We start from the raw sequence: 23879 nt of genomic DNA on the forward strand, positions 1-23879 counted from the left end.
GCGGCGAGCTCAAAGCGCAGCGCAATTGCCAAACCGCTTAATAATTCATGGTTCGCTCTGGTCACGTGGCGCGTCGAACGCGGCGCATAGTGGTTCGAAGGATTTCGCGACATTCAGTATGAAAAAATCAACTTTTCCAAATTGGTAATTAACACGTTCCGTGCCACGTGTACCATCGATGGTACACGCTTGCATGTTTACTTAGTGAACTGAACAAATTGTTTACAAGAAATTTAGAACCGAAGAATCAATTTCCATCGCAAGAATGGGCGTTGATAAGTTTTTGTTACGTTGTTATGTGTACGAGAATTAATAATTGCACGTAATACATCAAGTTTTAGTAAAATATCAAAGTGTGAAGATTCGAGTAAAAAAAGCTCGGCACGGAACGTGTTAATAATCAATTTTTATTGCTTTGCGTTACATGTACATGAAATGTAAATATAAAATACATGCATGGAAAGAGTAAAAAATAGTTTGTATAATTTTACATTCACATATATATATTTAGTGACAGGTGTTGCTATAACTGTTGAACCATCGGAGATATCGCAATGAAATTTTCACTAAAAATAATTACGAAATAGTAAGTTTTAGCTGCTGATGATTAAATATTTGTTTGCATTTGTTGAACAATAAATAATTACGAAATAGTAAGTTTTAGTTGCTGATGATTAAATATTTTATTGAAATTTATTGTTCAACAAATGCAAACAAATATTTAATCATCAGCAGCTAAAACTTACTATTTCGTAATTATTTTTAGTGAAAATTTCATTGCGATATCTCCGATGGTTCAAAAGTTATAGCAACCTGTCACTAAATTCTTCGAACTAGTCCAATATGGCGCTGGCGCGGTGATTCGAATCGCGCGCTACTGTATCGGCGGGAAATTCAAACTGAGATCACCGACGGCACCTTTATCGACCATCCTCGCGAGGGAAACAGGTGCCTCGCGACTTCCCCCGCGCTCTCTCCCCTCTCCTTTGGAAAAACAGTCGCCAGGAAGAGGCTGGAAAATGACTGTTTCGAAGGAGACCAGCGAGCTGGCTGCGCACTGTTCAAATAAACGAGAATGAAAACGTCGGCGGAACGTTTCGCCGGGGTCACCCGGGATGGATAAACATCCTCGCTGACGCGTCAAATATTTCTCTTTCACCGTTCCGCGGAAACCGGCGTTTTTTTTCTCTCTCCGAAAACGCTAATCTCTTTTTTCGGCGGAATCTCGAACAGGAAGCGTGCACACGTTTCTAAAAATGACGAGAAGCTTGACGCAGCCAGTTTAAAAGTCAACCGAAGCTTCGTTCGAAACATCTGTGCTCGGTCTCGAGCAGATTCACCGTAAGATTCGTCAGTTCGTAAAATTGTGTCGATGTACAGTGACCCACGAAAGCGTTCGTACACCTTTTTAACTTTTTCAAAACTGAAGTAAATGACTTGAATCTTTTTTAGATGACAGTGGGACTAGTCTACTAGAGGATGATTAAAAAGTTTAAAAGAGAAGAAAGAAGAAAAAATTGAGATCCCTCGCTTTTTAACTTTTTTATCTGAGTCTATAACGAAAATTTAAATTTATACCAAAATAAAATTTATACCATTTGGTCTCGGTAACTTATTATATGTGTGCTGAAAATTTGATCGAAATCGGTTAACCCAGAGTCGAGCTACAGGCGTTGAAGGATTTTAAAAAGTTTAAAATTTTTTTTTTTCTTAGAGTTTTCTCAAATTTCTTAGAGTTTTTAGCCAAAATCGTGATAAAACTGCGACTTTTGCGATCTTTAATTTGCTGTAACGCATAACAACGTGAACCGATTTCGATAAAATTTTCAACATGCATATAAGTTACCGAGATCTGCGACAGACATTTTTTAAATCTTCGTTACAGGCTCAGATAAAAGAATTAACAAAAACGAAAGGTTTTTATTTTTTTGTAATTTCAAATAATAGTAAAATTATGAAAAAAGAATCATTTCAATCGTCGTCTAGTAGACTAGTTCCTCTACCATCTAAAAAAAATTCGAATCATTTAGTCCAGTTGTAAATAGTTGTTGCGTTTTAAACGGTGTACGAACACTTTTGTGGACCACTGTATTTAATAGAGTATGCAATCAACACCCGTTACATTGCTCACACAGCTACGATATACGGAAATCCGATTGAACGTGGCGCCTTGAAACTTTCTTTATTGTTACCCAACATTTTCCATCATTTGTTTAACATGTTTCATTGTTTAAAATCCATTGTGTTTATATATGTTTTGTAATCACATTTCTCATTATTAAATTTATTCATTGTGTAAATTATAATATTATTCGTTAATTCCTCTATCTCCATTTAATCAGTATTCAATATTATGTACATAAAAATGTATTTAACGGTACACAAACTATTGTAAAAAATAATTGCGTTTCACATATCGTGCGTGTATTATTCAATTATTCACTTTTCTTCAACAGAAACCAAATATAATATTATACGTGTTATAAAAATATTTTTTATTGTTACAACTTTTTTACGACTACGTTGTACTCTATTAACTTTTCAATCTATTAACTCTATAAATTGTTCAAGTATTAAACCTGCAAACACTATTAAGTTTTCAAGCTTTTTAAGTATTCGATTATTAATATAATATATAATAATGTATATAATATAATATAATATATAATAATATATATATAATATAATATAATATAATAATATATATAATATAATATAATAATATATAATATTAACATATATATAACACTATATATAACACTATACGTAATACTTCTATGTGCTATGCTTCATGCGTAATTTAAGAGACAATAGGCTACAATATTTTTTTCTAAATTCTCAATTGAAAATTGGTGCCTTTTGCCGTCAAAATTACACCAAAAAATTAGAAAAAAGAAACCAATAAGCTCAAAAAGTGAATTGCAAACATGGCTGAAAGAAAAATGGGAATGTATTTCTTCGGAATATTTTTAAAAAATTATTTATAATATGCCCATACAGTTAAATGATGTTATTAGTGAAGTTATTATTATGTTATTAGTGAAAGCGGATTGAAATTTATCATAACTTATGTACAAAAGTTTATACAGGGTGTCCCATAATTATGTTAACACCTGGACAGGGATGATTCCTGAGCTCATTTGAAGTAACTTTTTCCTTAGGGAAAATGCAATCCGCTGCTTCGTTTACGAGTTATTAACAAAAAAACAATGGCCAATGAGAGGCGAGTTCGGCTGGCGCGAGGTGGTCAAGCCAACGCGCGGTCGAAGTTCAGTTCCGCTCATTGGCTCGGCCGCCTTGCGCCAGTTGATCTCGCTTCTCATTGGTCACTGTTTTTCGTGAATAACTCGTTAACGGCGCCTCGGATTGCATTTTCGCCAAGGAAAAAGTTGCTTCAAATGACCTGAGCTATCACCTCCTTCCAGGTGTTAACATAATTATGGAACACCCTGTACATAAATTCTGTATCAAAATATCCGAATATTAATGAGACATGAAAATGCGACTGTGAATAGCTACCTCTAGTCGAAAGTCAGCTGAGGCTTTGTCCTCAGCGAAATACTTGGCGCCAGAATATTTTCCAGTGCGTCTCTGACGCTGGCTCTTCTTCAAGGTCTCAACGGATACTCTTTTTTTCGTTGAATTCGTCTTGGGAATCGCACCGGCTCAGACACGATGCCAGCTCGGGATTTGTTTCGGCAATTTCGTGCGGGCTCGCTGCCATGCATAATCTTGTTCGATGGTGCTGATCTCGGGTCCTCTCGACGCTATCCTCGATCCTGCGTTCTTCTCGTATCCTCTCGCGAGAAACATCCTGTTTTTCACCTGTTTTCAGTGTTCTCCTGGCGGATCTGTTGCTCCCGAGCTTTCTCCACCAAATCGGTCCCCGTCGAATTCTATCGAATTCGATTGTATCGAATCTGGCGTCTGTCGAGGATTTGTTACATTTGTCGCTTGCGGAGATTTTCGTTTCGGCGGCTGTCGAGTCAGCCGCCAGGTTACACAGGTGCAGTGAAAAGGAGCTTTCAGATGCGACGATTTCTTTCCAACTTTAGGAATATTTTATGGGGAAACTGCGAAAGTTGTTAGAACGATTCTTGGGTAGAATGATTCTCCTGAATCATTCTACTGAATGATTCTACTGATTCTCCTGAATGTAATGGTATATATTTTTTGTAACGTTGCGTACGTTTGAATGGGTTTAGAGTTTAGAATTTATTAACATGCATGGCTTCTAGAACTTTTAGTGTAACAAGAAATATTAAGATATATTAAAAATTGTACGAAAATTATACGAAACTTATACGAAAGTTATATAAAAATATTATGTAATCAAATTACATTGTAATTTAATGAAATACTAATTACAATATAATTGAATTACATTGTAACTTGATGACATACTAATCATAATATAATCGAATTACATTGTAATTTAATGAAATACTCTCTCTAATTACAATATAATTGAATTACATTGTAATTTAATGAAATACTAATTACAATATAATTGAATTACATTTATAAGTAATTAAGTAATTGAATTGAATTGCTCTCTGAATTACGAATTATGTTGTAATCAAATTACATTGTAATTTAATGAAATACTAGTTGCAGTATAATTGAATTACATTGTAATATAATGAAATACTAATTACAATATAATTGAATTACATTTATAAGTAATTAAGTAATTGAAATGAATTGCTCTCTGAATTACGAATTACGTTGTAATTGAATTACATTGTAATTTCAATAAATGGCGATCTGAATTACGATTTACAATGTAATTGAATTACGCCGTAATTATAATTGAATGCAGATCTGAATTACGAATTACAATGTAATTAAATTACTTCGTAATTATAATTGAATGCAGATCTGAATTACGCGAATTACAATGTAATTGAAATACATTGTAATTTATTTGAATGACTATCCCAGTAACGAATTATATTAATCAAGTAATTTAAGCAATTTATTAATTAAGTAATTTAATTGAATGGCAATCCGAATTACGGATTACAATGTAATTGAACTACATTGTACTCAATTCAACGGCTACCTGAATTACCAATTACAATGTAATTGAATAACGTCGTAATTATAATTGCTCGGGTAATTCAATTGTAATTCTATAGAACTCTGTATTCTATCCACACAAACAATCTCCAACAATCCCAATAACGAAAGTTCAATTCCGAACAGAATCGCAAACCGCTCGCGTTACTCTACCGTGCACAAGTGCTACCAAAGTGCAATGATTCCTCCCGAGCGAACAGAAGCTGCAAAGGGTTGAGCTTGCGAACCGACTAAACGTGGGAGGCCGGCCATTAATACCGGCGGGGTGGGACGGTGGCACGGTGATCCGCAACGAAAACGGAGTAACAATCGCGCCTGCGAATCGCTTCCGGCCAGTGTTTTCGTTTCATTAGGAAATTAGGGGAATCGTAGCCTCGGCGCGATCGTCGGCTGATCGTCGACGTGCGATCCAACGTCGCCGAGCTACGACGTAACGCATCGTGGCTTAACGGGGACGAACTTGACCCATTAAACTGCCCAGATTAATCAAGTTTACAACCCCCTTCGTTCTTCTTACGTAAATTCCGGCATTCTCTAAGGCTTCCGGTGACGACAGACGAGCCTGGCACGCGTTCCCACCGACAACCCGATGCACAGTGCTCTGGAAACCTGTAATTTACCGCTGAAAATCAATTTTTAGACCTTCATATTTTTATAAAATGTTTTCTCTTGTGTGAAATTCAAATGTTCTTTTATCTCTTTTCTTTTATTGTATCCCGGACAGATATTGTGTTGTAATCGCAAAACTATTGTTTCTCTCTAGTTTTAAATTTCTATATTTTATGTTTTATACGCGTGAATGCATCACTACTACATTATTACTTCCTTTCAATTTAACAAAGGATTTATTCCGTCGATAAATAAAGTTATTATTATTATTATCATTATTACAAATAAATATTTATCATTATTATAAATATTATTATTGTTATTATTACAGAACTATGAAATTATAATTGCAATTTAATAGTTTAACCCTTTGCAATCGGGACCGCTGTAGCACGAAACCTGAACTAGTTATTTTAGGTACAGTATTTCTATTTTACATAATTTAGTGCAATTCATAGATATGAGATTGAATTTTGAGACTCATGCATCAGTTACAGTTTTGACAGTATTGCTAAATATAAATAAATTCGACACTGTCGAAAATTGTTTCGAAGCGTGATGTAATAATTTTTCATGGCGTCTTAGAATCGTCACTCGACTTCAAAGTTACTTATACAATACTAAAAGGCAAACTCGTGTTATATGCTTTCACCATATATAATACTATGCTAATAATACTAATTAATACTAATAATACTAAATAATAGTACGAATTAGTAACACTAATAATACTAACAATACTAATTCAGATGATACTATTTGGTATGAAATAGTAATATCCTCCCTTTTTTAAATGTTATTCTCAGTATTGAATTAAAACAGCGAATTTTTTTCACGTTTCCCATTATCTGGTAACAAAATGTTTTCTATAGATTTATCAATATTCGGGTTTCTACAAATTTGAATTTATCAAATTTTAGAAAGAACGGTTTTGTTACAAATAATTGAAGTCATCGCGAATTATTTAGTATTAAAAAATACATACTTTTGACTTCATTATATTATATGATATTATGTTATATTACTATTATATTATATTATATTATATGATATTATGTTATATTAATATTATATTATATTATATTATATTATATTATATTATATTATATTATATTATATTATATTATATTATATTATATTATATTATATTATATTGTATTGTATTGTATTATATTATATTATATTGTATTATATTATATTATATTGTATTATATTATATTATATTGTATTATATTATATTATATTATATTATATTATACTATATCATATCATATCATATTATATTATCTTATATTATTATTATATCAATACTATATTGTATTATTTTACATCATGTTATATTATATTATATTGGATGAAACGAATACAGTGACATCCTCCACTATAACCTTGAGTCTTGAAACAACGCTAAAATAATTGCATTTATAGGAAACGAGACCACACTGTGCGATAACCGGCCGAGGCTGTACGGGTTTCTCTCGGCTGACCTCGACCGTGAAAACTTCACGTTTATCGAGTCCGTGAACAGGAATCCTCGTCGATCCCTTGATTTGATAGAGAATTAAAGGCTGATTTAAGTCTAGAGTCGAGTCTGAGGCGAGTTCTTCGGCTTCTCCGAGCTCTAGGAAGTCGATCGACTACAGATTCTTAAAATAGATGCACCGGCCCGATGCAAGGTCGCGTGGGCTTGATTTACAGACGTTCCATTAACTAACAAATCGCTGCCAGTCGTAATAAGAGGTTCGTCGACGGTCTGATGACTTAATCGATATATGTGTGTAACTTGGTACAGTAACAGGCAAAAGTGAGCACGCACCTTTCAAAACGATGTAATTTTTTGGACTTAATGAATTGAATGTTCTTTTTTAATTTTTGGAGGGACTTGTTTTTTGCACATACAATGACTAAAATTTTGTTTCTTAATTTTGTTATTATTTGTAAGAACAAAAAATTAAGAGACTCGCGTTTTTTTCTACTTTTTTATCTGAGTCTGTAGCGAATGTTTAAAGGATGCATATTTCTGATTTCGGTAAATTGTATGTATATGTATAATATTGTATATGTACATATATATTATACGTACATGTATATTGTACGTTTATTTGTATATTGTATGTGCATGTATATTGTATTACAAATTTCATTGAAATCGGCCACCAGCTGACGCCATCTTTAGAAAAAAATGCTTGTAATTATCGTTCGAAGTATAGTAAATCAGCATAACTGTAAAATGTTTCTCGATACATAACATTATGTTTACTACTTAATATATTATACACTTAATATCGTGCATATTTACATGCCTTAGTGCATATTTTGTATATTTTTTTGTGGATATTTTGCATATTTTACGTGCGTAAATGTCACGTGCAATTTGCATACTTTCCGTGCATAAATATCATTTGCAATTTGCATATTTTTCGTAAATAAATGTCATACGCATTTTCTATATTTTTTAGTAGCCTTTTTCATAATTTCGTACATATTTTCATATTTCCGTGCGTATTTTACACATTTATGCATTTGCAGTTTTCACATGCACTTTGCATATTTATGGCGTATAAACATCCGCAGACTAATTATCATCAATGGATCTGAAAATTTAATTTTCGAAGTCGAGAGTTTTGTTACGGTCTCGTCAAGGTACAGTTTAAACATGGTAATAATTTTCTGAACGTAAACTTTCGATTCGACCGGAGTAAAACGATTTTCTGCAGGTGTATACTGGAACTTTTATACGAGGTCAGCATTGAATAATTTTTATATTCCTAGCTCAATTACGCAGACGTATATAATTAAAGACGAAAGTCTGCTATTAGGTCGAATTGCCTCGATCGATGCTCAAGAGCTAACATCGAGGCAATTACATCGAGCTGACACAGCCGAACTAGTCGAAATGACGAGCCTCAGTTCCTTCATTCCACAATTACCGAGATTGTTAAATATTTCATGTGCAATTACCGAGTGCACATATTTATTTCGGTACATTCTGTAATACAAATCGTGCAACGTCTCCGCGAATGCAATCGTTTTACCATTAAAGAGACGACAGTACAAAACGACCATTGTTATTGTCAAAGAATAAATTTTGTAACTTGGAAAAATTGTTTAAAGCTTTTTCGTAAGTAATGAAATGAATTTTCGCGAATTTTTTAGAAATATCTAGCAAATATTTCACGGAGAGTTACAGTATGCACTTACTCATTCCGTTGCATTTTGTAATATAAATCGTGCAACGTCCCTGCAAATGCAGTTCCGTTGTTTTCAAGAGACAGTACACAGCAGTCGGTTTTATCGTCCAAGGTTAAATTCGGCGCCCTGGAAAAATTGTTTCAAGCTGTCTTCTAACTAAGAAGAAAATTTTAGCGAATTGTTGTCCACAAATGCAGTCTCGCCACTTTAACGCCTTTGACCGTCAAACAAGCAAATTCTAAAAGATTCCGACTGAAACACTTTACAAAAGTAGAATACTTTATTTCATCGAATTAAAATTGAACAATCGAGATGCGTCAACATGAAATATTGGGTTGGCAACTAAGTAATTGCCGATTTCAGTTATAGATGTTTCTCACTCCCATTTTTATGATATCCGTAAATTTATATTATAAAATTATTATTATTATTATTATGTTATTTTTTATTATCCGCGAATGTTAGCAACTGGACAAATTGAATGCAGCGGTCAAGGAAAAGCGACCAGAATTGGTCAATCGTAAAGGTGTCATTTTCCAGCAGGACAATGCTAGGCCGCACACGTCTTTGTCCACTCGGCAAAAATTGATGGATATTGCTTGGGAATTGATGTTACACCCACCATATAGGCCTGATCTCGCGCCATCGGATTACCACTTATTTCGATCCCTAGGCAACTCCCTTCGTGGTAAAACTTTTAATGATGACGACGCTGTAAAATCTCACTTAACTCAGTTTTCGGCCGAAAAGGATCAGACTTTCTACGAGCGTGGAATTTTCAAGTAGTCGGAGAGATGGCAAAAGGTCATCGAACAAAATGGAAAATACATTACAGATTAAACTTCGTTCCAAGTAAAAAAAAATTTTTTATTTCATCGAACAAATCGACAATTACTTGGTTGCCAACCCAATATTTCCTCAATAATTCTCACGTTCCTTGAATCCTAATGAATTTAGAAAGATTAGCGGGCAAATTAATTTTCAAATCTGTACAAATAATTCCGTCGCCCACATAGCCCGACGCGGCAGTCGAAGTGTTAAAGAGACACAGGCGCGTAACAGTCGCTTCCATCGTCGAACAATAAATTTCGCAACTTGGAGAAACCGTATGAAGTTCGCTTCTATGTGAAGAGAAATTGTCGCGAATTTCCGCGAAAGCGTTTGATTCCGAGAATATGTATCCCCGAAGAATGTCATCTCGCGAAGGCTGCGGTGCTTTCAAGCGTCGCTCGTTCACGCCGAGAAAAGTTTAACGAACCTGTCAGCCGTTGTTACAGCCCGCAGCTCCCGCACGAAACTATTCGTTCCGATTAAGCGAGAAAGTTAGGTTCGTTCGTTTGTTGTCTGGCTGCTCGGCGTTCGACGCCGCGCCGCGCCACGTCGAGAGCCGGTTTACGAGTGGAATCCGCTACCGCGAGCTTGTACACCGATACACGTCACGCCGGTGAACCGCAAATTCGATAATCTACCCTTCCATGGCAGAAATTAGCTTCATCGATGCCGACTAAACCGGATGCTCAGTTTCTACTGCGTTCTCGGCCGCGATTTTTAATTCTCCTCGTTCGAGCGCTCGCAATTCTCATCGTCGAGTACGTCGAATATCGATAAAACCTTTCCATGCCGGTAAATAATTGAGCGAATATGCGGCTAATAGAGGCAGCCAGATTACAATGGCCTTGATGTATCTGTTCAAGGTTGTCGGAACAAAGTTTAAGAGGGATTTAATGAACATAATGAGAAATTAATACAGTAATGTCTCTCTAATTGACGCTCAGATTGTCCACGAAAGTGGACAATTTTGGAAGAGGAGATATGAATGTTCGAGCCTCGCGGCTCGTTTTTTATGGTTATCGATTGTTTCGTTTATTTTTTATTTTGTTTATTTTTTTAATAACCCTTGGTATGCATTTTGGACGTAAAGTGTTTGCCGGCCGAGAAGTACGCATGCTCTATTGCTTGATTTTTGGGACTTCGCTTCTCTCGGCCTCGATGGCCAGGACTTGTCATAAAAAAGGAACAGTTCCGAAGGGTCAGCCTGACACTGTTTCATGATGGTGATGCCTGGAGGAATTTTTCTACCTTTGCCAAAGCCTTGCGGCCGCTCCCACCTCCCATACACCAGTACCCTCCCAGAAAGACGCGTTAAGGGCGCAAGGGAAGGGTGTCTGCTTTAAAACAGACTCACTGATTGGCCATTGTCAAAAATCAAGGAAAACCAATCAGCGAGTATTAGAAATGCGTTGGAGGGGTAGCAGTCTACCACGAAGGAAAATATTCTCTAATAGAACAGAGTCGTAACAGAATTCGTAGAACTAAGACCTCCTGACCAAGGGTGTAGTGTAGTCGCGGGTTGAATACAAAACTTCAAGCAAAATCCGGTTCTTTATTTGTATATACAGTCCACATATATAGCGTCATAATTCGTCGCTATTACTATGACGACGCTTTGACGCCCCAACAGAAATCATATCATAAAAGTTCTTCAAGTAACGCGTCTCACCCTGTAGATCGTACGACGGTTTCATAAAATCATGACTGCAGCATCCTGAATATTAAGGGCGGACTCAAGGCGGATGATAGCGAACGCGCATTCCTCCGATTTTCCATGCGAAGGCACCGCGTGCCTGGATTATGCACATGCAACTTCTGCGAGGCGCAGCCTTGTCCTGGCACGGGACTCCTTGCGGGAGAATTGGGACGCGCAACGTCGCCGCCGTGTGTGCCGTGCTCGGGACATTTCCAGGCATTAAGACTCGCGCCGGAAATTGCGGCCACTCTGTCGTTCTTGCTTTTTCTTTTTTCTTTTACTGCGGCGACCGCATTAGGCTAGCTACACGTGCTCAGGTGCACTCGTGGCGCGGCCGTTAGACCTGTACCGCTGACATTTTTACGACTATGCATTAACGATACGTAAAAACCTTAACAGATAGCCCTTTGAAACAACATTTTATTTGCACCGCTGTGGTACTTTTGGGGTAAAAATGGTTTTCTGCGGTGTCCGCGTTGCGTCGATTGCGATCAACAATTTTGTAACAATTTTTTGGTAATTGATTGTGGTTTGGAGAACATTTTGAAAATGCGATGAAGCATATGTGCTCATGTGTGCGTTAAAATATATATATACTTTATTTTTATTTTATTATATATTTATTATTTATTATTATATTTATTATTTTATTATATATATACTTCATTATCATTTTATTATACACTTATATATACTTATATATACTTATTGTCTATTGTCTATTATTTGTGTATCTATCTATCTATTTATCCATTTATCTATTTATTTATTTGTTTATTTATATATGTATTAATTTATTTATATTCGTCATTTCGTTTAATTGTTAGATATTAAAGACATCATTTAGTTACTAAATAAATATTTTAATGAAACATTTGCTTTCAATAAAGTTCAGTCTATTTAACCTATTTGTTCGTATATAAATATAAATATATAAGTATATAATATATAAATATATATATATATATAATAATATATTGTATAATATTCTATCATATAATATATAATAATATAATATATATATATATTTTCTTATATATTATATGATAGAATATTATATAATATATTATTAATACTATTATTATTATTAATATAATCTCCCAAAGCATAGTCCGTTCCAAAAAAATGTTTGCAAATTTTTGTCGAATGTATACGTGCTTCCGAGATGTCAAGGTGACCTTGGTCTTTTCTAATTGAACCGTATATTTTCCTTCACCCAAACAGATAGCGTGTTTCAAGGTGAATTTATTGACCTAAATACGTTGGCCTTTGAAGGTCGTTCGAGCTCATTTAATTCGGACGTTGAACAAAGATTTAAACGGCATCGAAAGATCTTGAACGATCTTCAAAGACCAAAGGTCACATACATTGACCTTGAAATGCACTATCTACGGTCGACAATATACAGTTCCATTTATAACAAAATGTACAATAAGATATACAGTTCCATTTACAACATACAATTACAAACCATCGCAGGATGTTCCCCTCGAAACAAAATAAGTTTCGTTTGAAACATTTTTCGAAACGGACTATAGTTTAGGGGATAATTGAGCGCGTTACTTCTAATGGGACACCCTGTACATTTGAATACGCGTCGAAATTCCAACTTAATGGTGTCGACTTAAATACGGGACGAAAACGTAGAGAATAATCTGCGTGAAAGTAAACGTAAAAAGTGCGCGGTAAAAGTCAACAGAATTCGTGCCCGTGTTAAAGTGCATTTTAGTTTCGAAAAGCAATCTCTGTCGTTCTAATAGGTGTACGAACTCCAACATGATTTATCCAAGAAAAAGCCGGAGGTTTAGTACGAAGTAAGTGAATCACGTTCTTCGGTAGTTAAAGTAACCGCCGCTGTTTTCCGCAACTTCGCGAAACAGAATTAGCAACTTCGAAACAAGAATTTCTCTCCAACCCACAAAAGACTGGAACGTATCTTTTTTTTCTACTGCTAACTCCGCGGAGATCGCGTTCAGCATCGCGAGGAGAGAAACTCCATTCGGACGGCCGTTAATTAGAATATCGGGCGCGGGTTATTCCGTGGTTAATCCAGCTGTCTGGAAAGTGGACTTTAAGTAGGATTCGAAGCGTCGCGACGCCGCTCCGCGCCGTGCCGTCTCTCGCCGGAAGTTTCGTTTACGATCGCTGGGAACTTCCGGCGAGGTCCCATAAATTCGCGTTATCGAAACTTCCGCCGCTAAACGCGAGAAAGAGGCGATAAAAAGACGGGAACGCTGCCACTGGTCGGCAAGCAATAACTATCCGGAAAAAAGGAACGCGTTGGCATTGAATGCGAAACCGACGCGCAGTGGTCGGATTTGACCCGAAAAGGTGGACGCAACCGTCTTAAATGCAGCTTAGTCTTTAAACTGCCCTAAGTTTGTTAACGCTAAATTTAAGGAACCCGTCAAAATGACGGGTCACTGATTCTTTTAATTTACTCGATTTATTCAATTTATATGTTATTTACGGCAAATGTTACAACAACGTTTGTTAAAAATCAGAATAAATATCTTATTGTTACTTTTTATTAACTAATATAAAACAGCTGTGTTTTGTGCTCCCTAAATCTAGCGTTAATATTCATCCAAATCGAATGAACTGTAAACCATATTAAAGTTTATATTTTCAATTGTTCGTATTATCTTTGTCGCTATCGGTGTCTAAAGCGCGAAATTAATTAACCGCTGCAAGCTATAAATATTTGTTTACGTACGAATAGGTTAAATAGACTGAACTTTATTGAAAGTATTTATTTATTATTTAAATATTAAAGTATTATTATATATATATTAAAGTATTTATTATTTTTATATAGAAAATATTTATTTAGTAACTAAATGATGTCTTTAATATCTAACAATTGAACGAAATTACGAATATAAATAAATTAATACATATATAAATAAACAAATAAATAAATAGATAAATGGATAAATAGATAGATAGATACACAAATAATAGACAATAGACAATAAACATCAGTCTCAGTAAAATGTCTGCGCAAAATGCTGCGACATTTTAACTTCAGTTAGCTGTAACACTGTTATCCGGATGAATGCGGAAGAAAATGTTAACGCCATTGTAATCACGAGTCTTCCCCGAACACAATGATATCAATAAAAATGCTAGGACGAACTCGGAAATATAAGAAAATCGTTAATGAAGTTTGAAAATTGCGCAGGATATGAGTAGATTATTCTCTGTTTTCAAAGTTTAATAATTACGTGGCTGTAGTTTAGACCTGTCTTGATGAAAGCTCTCATATGCAACAACCCGTAAAATTTTCTGAAAGCATTGAAAAATCGATAGCAAATGAAAGGTGCTTTCATGAGTGGCTTGGAACGAAAGCAAAGTCAGAAAATCTTTAAACTTTCAAAATACTACTGTGATCAAAAAGTAAGGTGAATTTGTTTATAAAATGTAAATTCTTTGTTTATTCTTCCAAATCAATTTCATCCCCTTCAAAGTAATCCCCGTCCGATAAAACGCACTGTTTCCGACGCTTTTTCCAGTCCTCGAAACTGTCGGAATAGTCTTTTTCCGGTATAGCCTTCAAGACCTTCTTCGATTCGGTTTTTATCTCCTCAATCGTGTCAAAACGGCGTCCCCGCATTGGCTTTTTGAGTTTGCTGAATAACCAGAAGTCGCACGGAGCCAAATCAGGCGAATACGGTGGTTGCGGAACGATATGAGTCGAGTTTTTGGCAAAAAAAGTCGCGAAGAACCAATGCAGTATGACATGGCACCAATCGAGACTTGACGCGTTTGAGACACAAAACATCCTTCAAAATGGTTTGGACTGAGCCAAATGATATTCCAACACTATCAGCGAGATCTCTCATTGTCAGTCGACGATTTTCAAGCACCAAATCTTCGATTTTTTGGACGTGGCTCTCGTCGGTAGACGTTGATGGTCGTCCAGAGCGCGGTTCGTCTTCAACGCGTTCTCGGCCCGCTTTGAACTCATTGTACCACTTATAAATGTTTTTTTGTGCCATAGTTTGATCACCAAAGGCCTTCCGCAACATTTTCAACGTGTCCGCACAAGAATATTCGTTCCGCAAACAAAATTTGATGCAAGTTCTTTGCTCAACAAAATCACCCATTGTAAAAATCGAAAAATTCACTTTTGGTCGTTTACTAAAACACGTGTAACTCGGAGATAATTAAACCTTTTAACAAACAGACGCTTGGCAATTGTTATAGACAGTCCTACCAACCTAGGAAAGAAACAATTGCCTGCCTTCCTAATGTCCGGGAGTTTTAAATGACAATTTCACCTTACTTTTTGATCACAGTAGTATGTCACCGCTGTCAGAGTTGTCTATAACATTATAACATTGTTCCTCATAAAAAACTTTTTGAAATTCAAATTTGGCTGCCATTACGGGTCAAATCGACCACTGTGCGACGACTCTCTGTTCAATGAAGAAAATTGGTGGCGAGGAGTAATGGCGTTAGATTCGTTTCGACGATTCGATTATGAAAGGGCCGATATGATAGGAATCGCCACAGAACAGTCGATCCTTGCGAACCTCTTATCGTACTACGATCTTTTTTACAGTTACATTGATTAGTACTTCCTTGTCATTGATAAATTCCTATAGGAGAATATTCCTATATTTCAATCTTCAGTTTAATGTTTAAATATTTATTTTATTTATTTTATTTTTAAAAGAAAATAACATAGAAAGATAAATAAATTCATATACGAGAGAGATCGAATACTAAAGAATCGATTCAAAAGATCGGCTACCAAATGATCAAATTGAAAGATCGAATACAAAATATTTGATTGAAAACATCGAACACCAAAAAATCGATTCAAAAGATCGGCTACCAAATGATCAAATTGAAAGATCGAATAACAAAGAATCGATTCAAAATATCGAATACCGCATAATCGATTCAAAAGATCGATTATCACATAATCGGAACAAGAGATCGAATACCAAATAATTGATTCAAAAGAACGAATACCAAAGAATCGATTTCAAAGGTCGAATATCACATAATCGATTTAAAATATCGAATATCACCTAATCGGTACAAGAGATCGAATACCAAATAATTGATTCAAAAGATCGAATACCAAAGAACCGATGTCAAATATCGAATATCATATAATCGATTCAAAATATCGAATACCACATAATCGATTCAAAAGATCGAATATCACATAATCGGTACAAGAGATCGAAAAAAATACCAAATAATTGATTTAAAAGAACGAATATCAAAGATCGAATATCACATAATCGATTCAAAATATTGAATACCACATAATCGATTGAAAAGATCGAGTACCTAAGAATCGCTTGTCGATCTTTTAACCAAAAGAGACGATTTTCTAAATAGTCGAATCGGAATTGAGCGTCCCTGAGTGTATAGATGTGCGAATGTAGGACTGTTTCGGTAACCCTCGGACAATGAAGAGAATTCTAATTAGCCCGGCGCGCGGCGGTCGTTCGATGGTCCTTGAAACTCGCCTAGTCTCAGCGCGACCGTGTCTTAATAGTTTGCAACAATAAATTTCTCGAATTACCATGGGAAATTGCCGTGGCACCCCTTACTCCCACCCTTCCACTACCGCTGCCGTGTCTCCCTCTACCGCGAAAATAATCACAGTCGAATCCGTTAACGACTCGCAATTCGTTCTCCTTATCCTGAAGTTTGTCCGGCGAACAATGCATACGTTTCTCTGAAAATTGTTCCGTTACCCTTTCTCAGTCAATTTTCATCTTTGATCATCTTGCGGAAGCTTCTCTTTGTTTGCTAGTTGATAAACAGTCTCAACCTTGAGTTGGTGGCAAGTAGTTTAGAATACTTTGTACTATGACTGTACATTATGTGCTTGAAACTAGTAATACTAATACTAATACTAATACTAATACTACATACTACTACTACTACTACTACTACTACTACTACTACTACTACTACTACTACTACTACTACTACTACTACTACTATTAATAATAATAATAATAACAAAAGCAATAATAATAATAACAACAATAATAACAATAATAATAACAATAACAATAATAATAATAATAATAATAACAATAAGAAGAAGAAGAAGAAGAAGAAGAACTTTATTTATCGACGGGATATATTCTTTGTTAAATTGAAAGAAAGTAATAATAATCTAGCAGTCACAATGGCGAATGAAATGTAAGAACTTAAGTATAAAACGAAACTCAAAAGAAAAAAGAAATACAGATGAAATATATTAGGTTCGCAAGAAAGTAATTTCAGTTTGCACACAAATCGCAAAGAATCCTGCTCCACTCCGACAATGCGAGGCCTCACACATCTTTAGCAACACGTACAAAATTATTGGAGCTTGGTTGGGAAGTGATGTCGCATCCTCCATATAGCCCCGACCTTGCACCATGGGATTATTTCATTTATTATTGCATTTATTTCGAAGTTCAAAAAACGTTTTAAATGGTAAAAATTTCAATAATAACGATAGTCTCGAATCGCACTTGATTGATATTTATGTATATTTATGTGTCTGTAATGTCTCGTAATCCGGAAATGATGGGTTCCTCAGATCATTCTAAGCAACTTTTTCCTTTACAAAAATTTTCTCCGAGGCACTGTTAACGAGTTATTAACGAAAAGCAGTGACCAATAAGAATCGAGTACGGCTGACGCGAGGCGGCCCAGTCAACCAGCGCACGAAGCCCAGTTCCGCTCAGTGGCTCGGTCGCCTCGCGCCAGCCGAGCTCGCCTCTCATTGGTCACTGCTTTTCGTTAATAACTCGTTAACAGTGCCTCGGAGAAAATTTTTGTAAAGGAAAAAGTTGCTTAGAATGATCTGAGGAATCCGCCACTTTCGGATTGCTAGACATTTTTGGGACACCCTGTATAATATTTGACCGATTAAAGTTTATTTCTTGTATAGAAAGGATTGAGTTTTATTTTTTTAAATTACTTTTCTGCCAACCTAATAATTTTATTGCGAGAGCGATGATGGAGACGAAAGGCAAATAGCAATAATAAGCTTGAAAGAAGCATTACAAGAACAAGAAGGTGGAGGGAGAAAAAGTAGAAAAGTTAGAAAAGAGATCTAGTTGATCAGGGTATCGGTTCGAAACAGTAAGTAAACGGTCCGGGCTGTTGAAAGATTATCGTAAAATAGCAAAAAGTTCTACATAAATGTATGCTTTCGGTCGGAGAATGTTTTTTATACGCGGTTAAATGGCCCATTGTGGGCCGAGTTGTCGGTGTTCGGTCAAAGTGCATAGATTATAAGGAGGCTGCATAGAAATTAACGCGGCCGGGTATCCGCCGGAGGATCCGGACCATCGATACGCATTGTCCTAGCTATCTATCGACGGCTCCCTGCGACAGCAGACGGAATCCCGGCCAGGCTGTCAGGCTCTCGCAAATTGTCCTGACGTGTGTCCGCTCGGAGCCAAGGAACTGCTCGACGCCGTTACGGATCCTCTGTTGTACGGTGTTTGTTGACGCGCGAACGTTATTGATGGCAGCCGGCCTGTTAACACAGTGTACAGTGTATAGCGTGTAGTATCGATTCGACGCCGAGCCGGCCACGGCCGACGTCGCGTCGGTTCGAAATGACAATCGGCTTCGATCCGCTTCGCGTCGCTCGCACCGCTCTCTCCGCAATTTGCGAGCAATTGCACGCATACAATATTTAGTCGCAAATTTGCTGTACTCGATCGCTCTACCGATCCACGGGAACCGGGGATCTAGGCTGTGCCAATTGGCCGGTTGAACCCCTCTGCGGTGTGCATCGATCCTTGTTTGCACGCGCGCGCCTCGCCGGGTCGATGTTGACCCGGGAATACAGTAAATTCTCCCCAATTGTCCTTCAGCTTGCAAACAAAAATGGACAATTTGGGAAGAGGAGATACGATTTATCAAATCTGGCAGCTCGTTTTCATAGTTGCCGACTGTCAATGACTATGAAAACGAAACGCAAGGCTCGAATAATCGTACCTCCTCTTCCCAAATTGTCCACTTTCGTTTAGAAGCTAAGGGATAATTAATTAATTTTTCATACTATAACTCCTTTCAAACGTGCTGTCACCTCGACGATTCGTTTCCTGCGTAATTTATTTATTCATTTATTCATGTACGCGGGTGAAAAGAACACTCTTTGTTACAGAAGAAGAAATACACTATGATACATTATATAATATAATTTAAATATATATAATATATACCGTATACCATACCTAATATATAATATACCATAATTTGTATGTACACAATATATAGTATTATACAAATTACTATATTTATATTTTATTCATATAAATTATTATCAATTTTATAATGAAATTTAGATTGATGTAATGAATGCTTTAAATTGAAGCAGATTAACAATGAGGATGAAATTTTCTTCGAACTGAAAATCGTTTACAACACCTATGTAGAACGATACGATTGAAGCATTCCATTGAACTCGTTTGAACAAGTAGTAAGTGTAGAAGACAATTGATATTGGGTCAGAAACGACCCTTGCATGAAACGGTAAGGGTACAGCGATGCAAAAATGTTAAGAACGGCACTGCTGGGAAATAAAGGGTTAAAACTCTCCGGGTCGGTGTATATCTCATTGTAATGGTCGGGTGGAAGCGGGGGTTCATGTTACCCCGGCTTTTTCTTGGCTCGTTTCGACCCGTTAGCAAGGTTGGAACTGCGCTGTTAAACTTGCTATGCCCTCTTCCACCATCTTTTCCTAATTCTCTCTTTCTTTCTCTCTTCTTCTTTCTCTCTCTCTCTCCCTCTCTTTCTCTCTCTCTCTCCCTCTCTTTCTCTCTTTCTCTCTCTTTCCCTTTTTCTCTCTTTTTCTCACTCTTCCTCTCTTTCTCTTTTCCTCTCTCTTTTTTTCTCTTTCCCCTCTCTTTCCCTCTCTCACCTTCTCTCTCACCCACTCTCTCTCCTTCTCTCTCACGCCCCCTCTCTCTTTTTCTCTCTACCCTTCTCTTTCTCACTCTCTCTCTTTTTCCCTCTCTCTCTTTCTTTCTCTCTCCCCTCTCTTTCCCTCTCTCACCTTCTCTCTCACCCACTCTCTCTCCCTCTCTCTCACGCCCCCTCTCTCTTCTTCTCACCACCCTTCTCTTACTCACTCTCACTCTTTTTCCCTCTCTCTCTTCCTTTCTCTCTTTCTCGCTCTTTCTCGCCACGTTTGCGAGTGATATCGCAGTGTTTTAAAACGCTCGGGAAACGGCGTCGCCGGGACGGTGTAGAATTTTTAAATCTGTCCCCCGGTTATGTGTATAGATTCGCAGGCGCATATATAAAGCCGTTCCGCGCGGCGAGATTTAATCACGGGGAAACGGAAACTGCTCGATGTCTCTGTTGGGATTCAAGATGGACGATAATGCCTCGCCATCGGAGAACAGTCGAAAGCTTCGGAATTCCCTGTAACGATCCGACGATTTTATTATACTTCCACAGATTCTCCATCTGTCATTTTAATTCGATCCGAGAACGCGATTTGTTTTCTTCCTTTTACAGAATTATTGGTCATTGCGCATAGGACGATTATCGATCCAGCATTTTCCAGATTTAAAACCTCAATTTTTGCTTGCTGTCATACAATTTTGATTGTTCGTAGCTGTTCCGATAAATATTCATGCGTCAGCAACAAATTAATTCGAAATTGATTCAAAATTCATTGAGACTGTATAACAATATCGTAAGTGATTATTTGGATTCTTTTTAGAAGAATTCAAGCTAATTAGCTGATGCATCGAGGAGAAAATAATTGGAAATTCATTAAAAATTAATTCGGACAATATAACAATTTCGTAAATGATTGCTTTCGTCCTTTTTACAAGGATTCAAGCTGAATAGTTGGTGCATCAAGGAGAAAATAATTGGAAATTCATTAAAAATTCATTCGGACAATATAACAATTTCGTAAATGATTGCTTTCGTCCTTTTTACAAGGATTCAAGCTGAATAGTCGATGCATCGGAGTAAAATTAATTGGAAATTCATTCAAAATTAATTGGAACAATATAACAATTTCATAAATGATCGTTTGGGTGCTTTTTAGAAGAATACAATTTAAGTAGTAAAATCTAAACAGTAAAATAAAATAAAATAAAGTAAAATATGTCACACAAAATTCATTCAAAATTCCTCTCAATTAGTATTGAATCGGAACAGCGACTTGTACTGTTGCTAAAATGGCGCGTCGTCCGAGGATTGAACGATCAATTCAATAATAAAGAGGCATCGAACGTTTAAGTTTACTCGGAGTTCATCGAAGTTCCCTCAAGTGTTCTCGGCGAACCAGTGCACAACAACCTTGAAACGATCCCGGCCGCAGAAATACCAGTTCATAGAACAAAGCATTTCCATAAGCATCGGCACGAAACGCAGCTCGATTAAATCAAAGAGACCGTTCAAGATGGCGTCGTACCCGACCGGCGACGACGACGACGACGACGACGCTACGGTGGCACTCGATCATTTCTTAGAAAGTTGCAGGCTCGCGGGGCACCCTTATCGATATAACTGAATTGTTTCGACAGAGATGATAAAAACAGAAAAATGTATTCGAACGGCAACCTCGACACAGAACGACGTCGCGAGGATCGCGTGGATCAACGAGCGTGCACATGTACGCAGTGGGGGTACGGGGAACCGCGCGTGCACACACGGTGCGGCCGCGCGGAACAATTAAGAAAGTTGTTCAAGGTGGCACCGAACAGAAAGAAAATAATCTGTTGGCAAGGTCTCGAGCAGCGACCATCAGGATCGCATTTGCCGCCCGGCTTTTCTCCGGTTCCGATCAGATAAGTGGTAATTTCTGGCCGCGCGTGACGCCTTAATTGCGAGACCGTCGGATGACATTCCGCTAATTAGCCCCGCGAAGGAAGTCGCCGTTGGAAAACGCTTGAATGAAGATTAAACCAAGGAGAGAGAGAGCGAGAGAGAGAGAGAGAAAGGGGGGAAGAGAGAAGAGAGAAGGAGGAAGGCTTGGCCTTTAAAAGTTTGCTGCCGGAGCCCCGGCATTTAATAACGAAACCGTCCTCCCAACCTTCCGCCCCTCCGCCGCCCACTCTTTCGTTACGCCGCTTTTCGCGGAACGCATTTACTGCTGCTCGGCCATTATGTCTACGTATATTACCGCGATGTTACGCGGTGAAATAATACGCGTCCTGGTCCGCCGGCGACGACGTTTCAACGGGCCCGCGTGCTCGTAAAGAATTCACCGTTATACGATCGCGATTTGCATGCGCGCCGCGCAACAGCCATTGAAAACTAAATGCAACGCCGCGGAACAAGGCCGATTATACTGAGCGTCCCGAATCGATCCCATCGAACATCCAGCCGCGGGTCTATCTACCAAACAATGGGAACTCTAACCCGCCAATCCGACGCGAAACAATTTTGCAAATTAAGTCACGCCGATGGACGGCCGAAGGCGAATCGCGACTCCCGTAAAACGCGCTTTAGAGTATTTCTTCGCTATCGGGAATATGGTTGCGATATACTCGACATTTTATTTAAGAGATGTCTAGCGAACTAGTTCCTCTGTCTTCTCTCCTACATAAACAGGTCGTTCAGTATGAAAGAGAGATTCTTTTTCTAGTCGTCACGCGGGGACGGTAGATATAAAAATGTATAAATAATGACACAATACGAAAAGTAAGAAGAAATTATATATGGTATATTATATTAGTACATTATAGTAAATATACATGTAGTATAGTGCAACAGTATATTATAGAAAATACAGTGTAGTTAAATGTATATTATAGTATAGGAAATATATAGTAGATTTAATAAATATATAATATAGAGTACAAGAAATATATAGTGGATTTAATAAATATGTAATATAGTGCAGTAGATATAATATAGTATAGTAGATATAATAAATATACAGTATTGCACAAGAAATATATGGTATATTACATTAGTACATTATAGTAAATATACATGTAGTATAGTGCAACAGTATATTATAGAAAATACAGTGCAGTTAAATGTACATTATACTACAGGAAATATATAGTAGATTTAATAAATATATAGTATAGTACAGGAAATATGTAGTAGATATAATAAATATATAGTGTGATATAAGAAATATATATATTAGACTAAATAAGTATGCAGTATAGTACAGGAAATATGCATATAGTAGATATAATAAATATACAGTTTAGTACTGGAAATATATAGTATAGTACAATAGTACATTATAGTAAATATACATATAATATAGTACAATAGTATATTGTAGAGAATACAGTGTAGTAAATGTACAGTATAGTACAGGAAATATATAGTAGATATAATAAATATACAGTATTGTACAAGAAATATATATTATAGTACAATAGTATATTATAGTAAATATATAGTAGATTTAATAGTATAATACGGGAAATATAATAAATGAAGAATTATCGGACGTACAAGAACACATAAGCTGCTAAAACAAGAATACAAAACTAAA

At 36.7% G+C, this 23879-nt stretch overlaps 1 protein-coding gene across 2 annotated transcripts in view; it reads left to right on the top strand.

The window, feature by feature from the left end:
• LOC117224888 (neprilysin-1) overlaps positions 1-23879 on the top strand; it is a 323108-nt gene that overhangs the window by 72149 nt on the left and 227080 nt on the right. The window lies entirely within an intron of this gene.

Source organism: Megalopta genalis, chromosome 13 (genome assembly GCF_051020955.1).
Source record: "Megalopta genalis isolate 19385.01 chromosome 13, iyMegGena1_principal, whole genome shotgun sequence".
Classification (NCBI taxonomy): domain Eukaryota; kingdom Metazoa; phylum Arthropoda; class Insecta; order Hymenoptera; family Halictidae; genus Megalopta; species Megalopta genalis.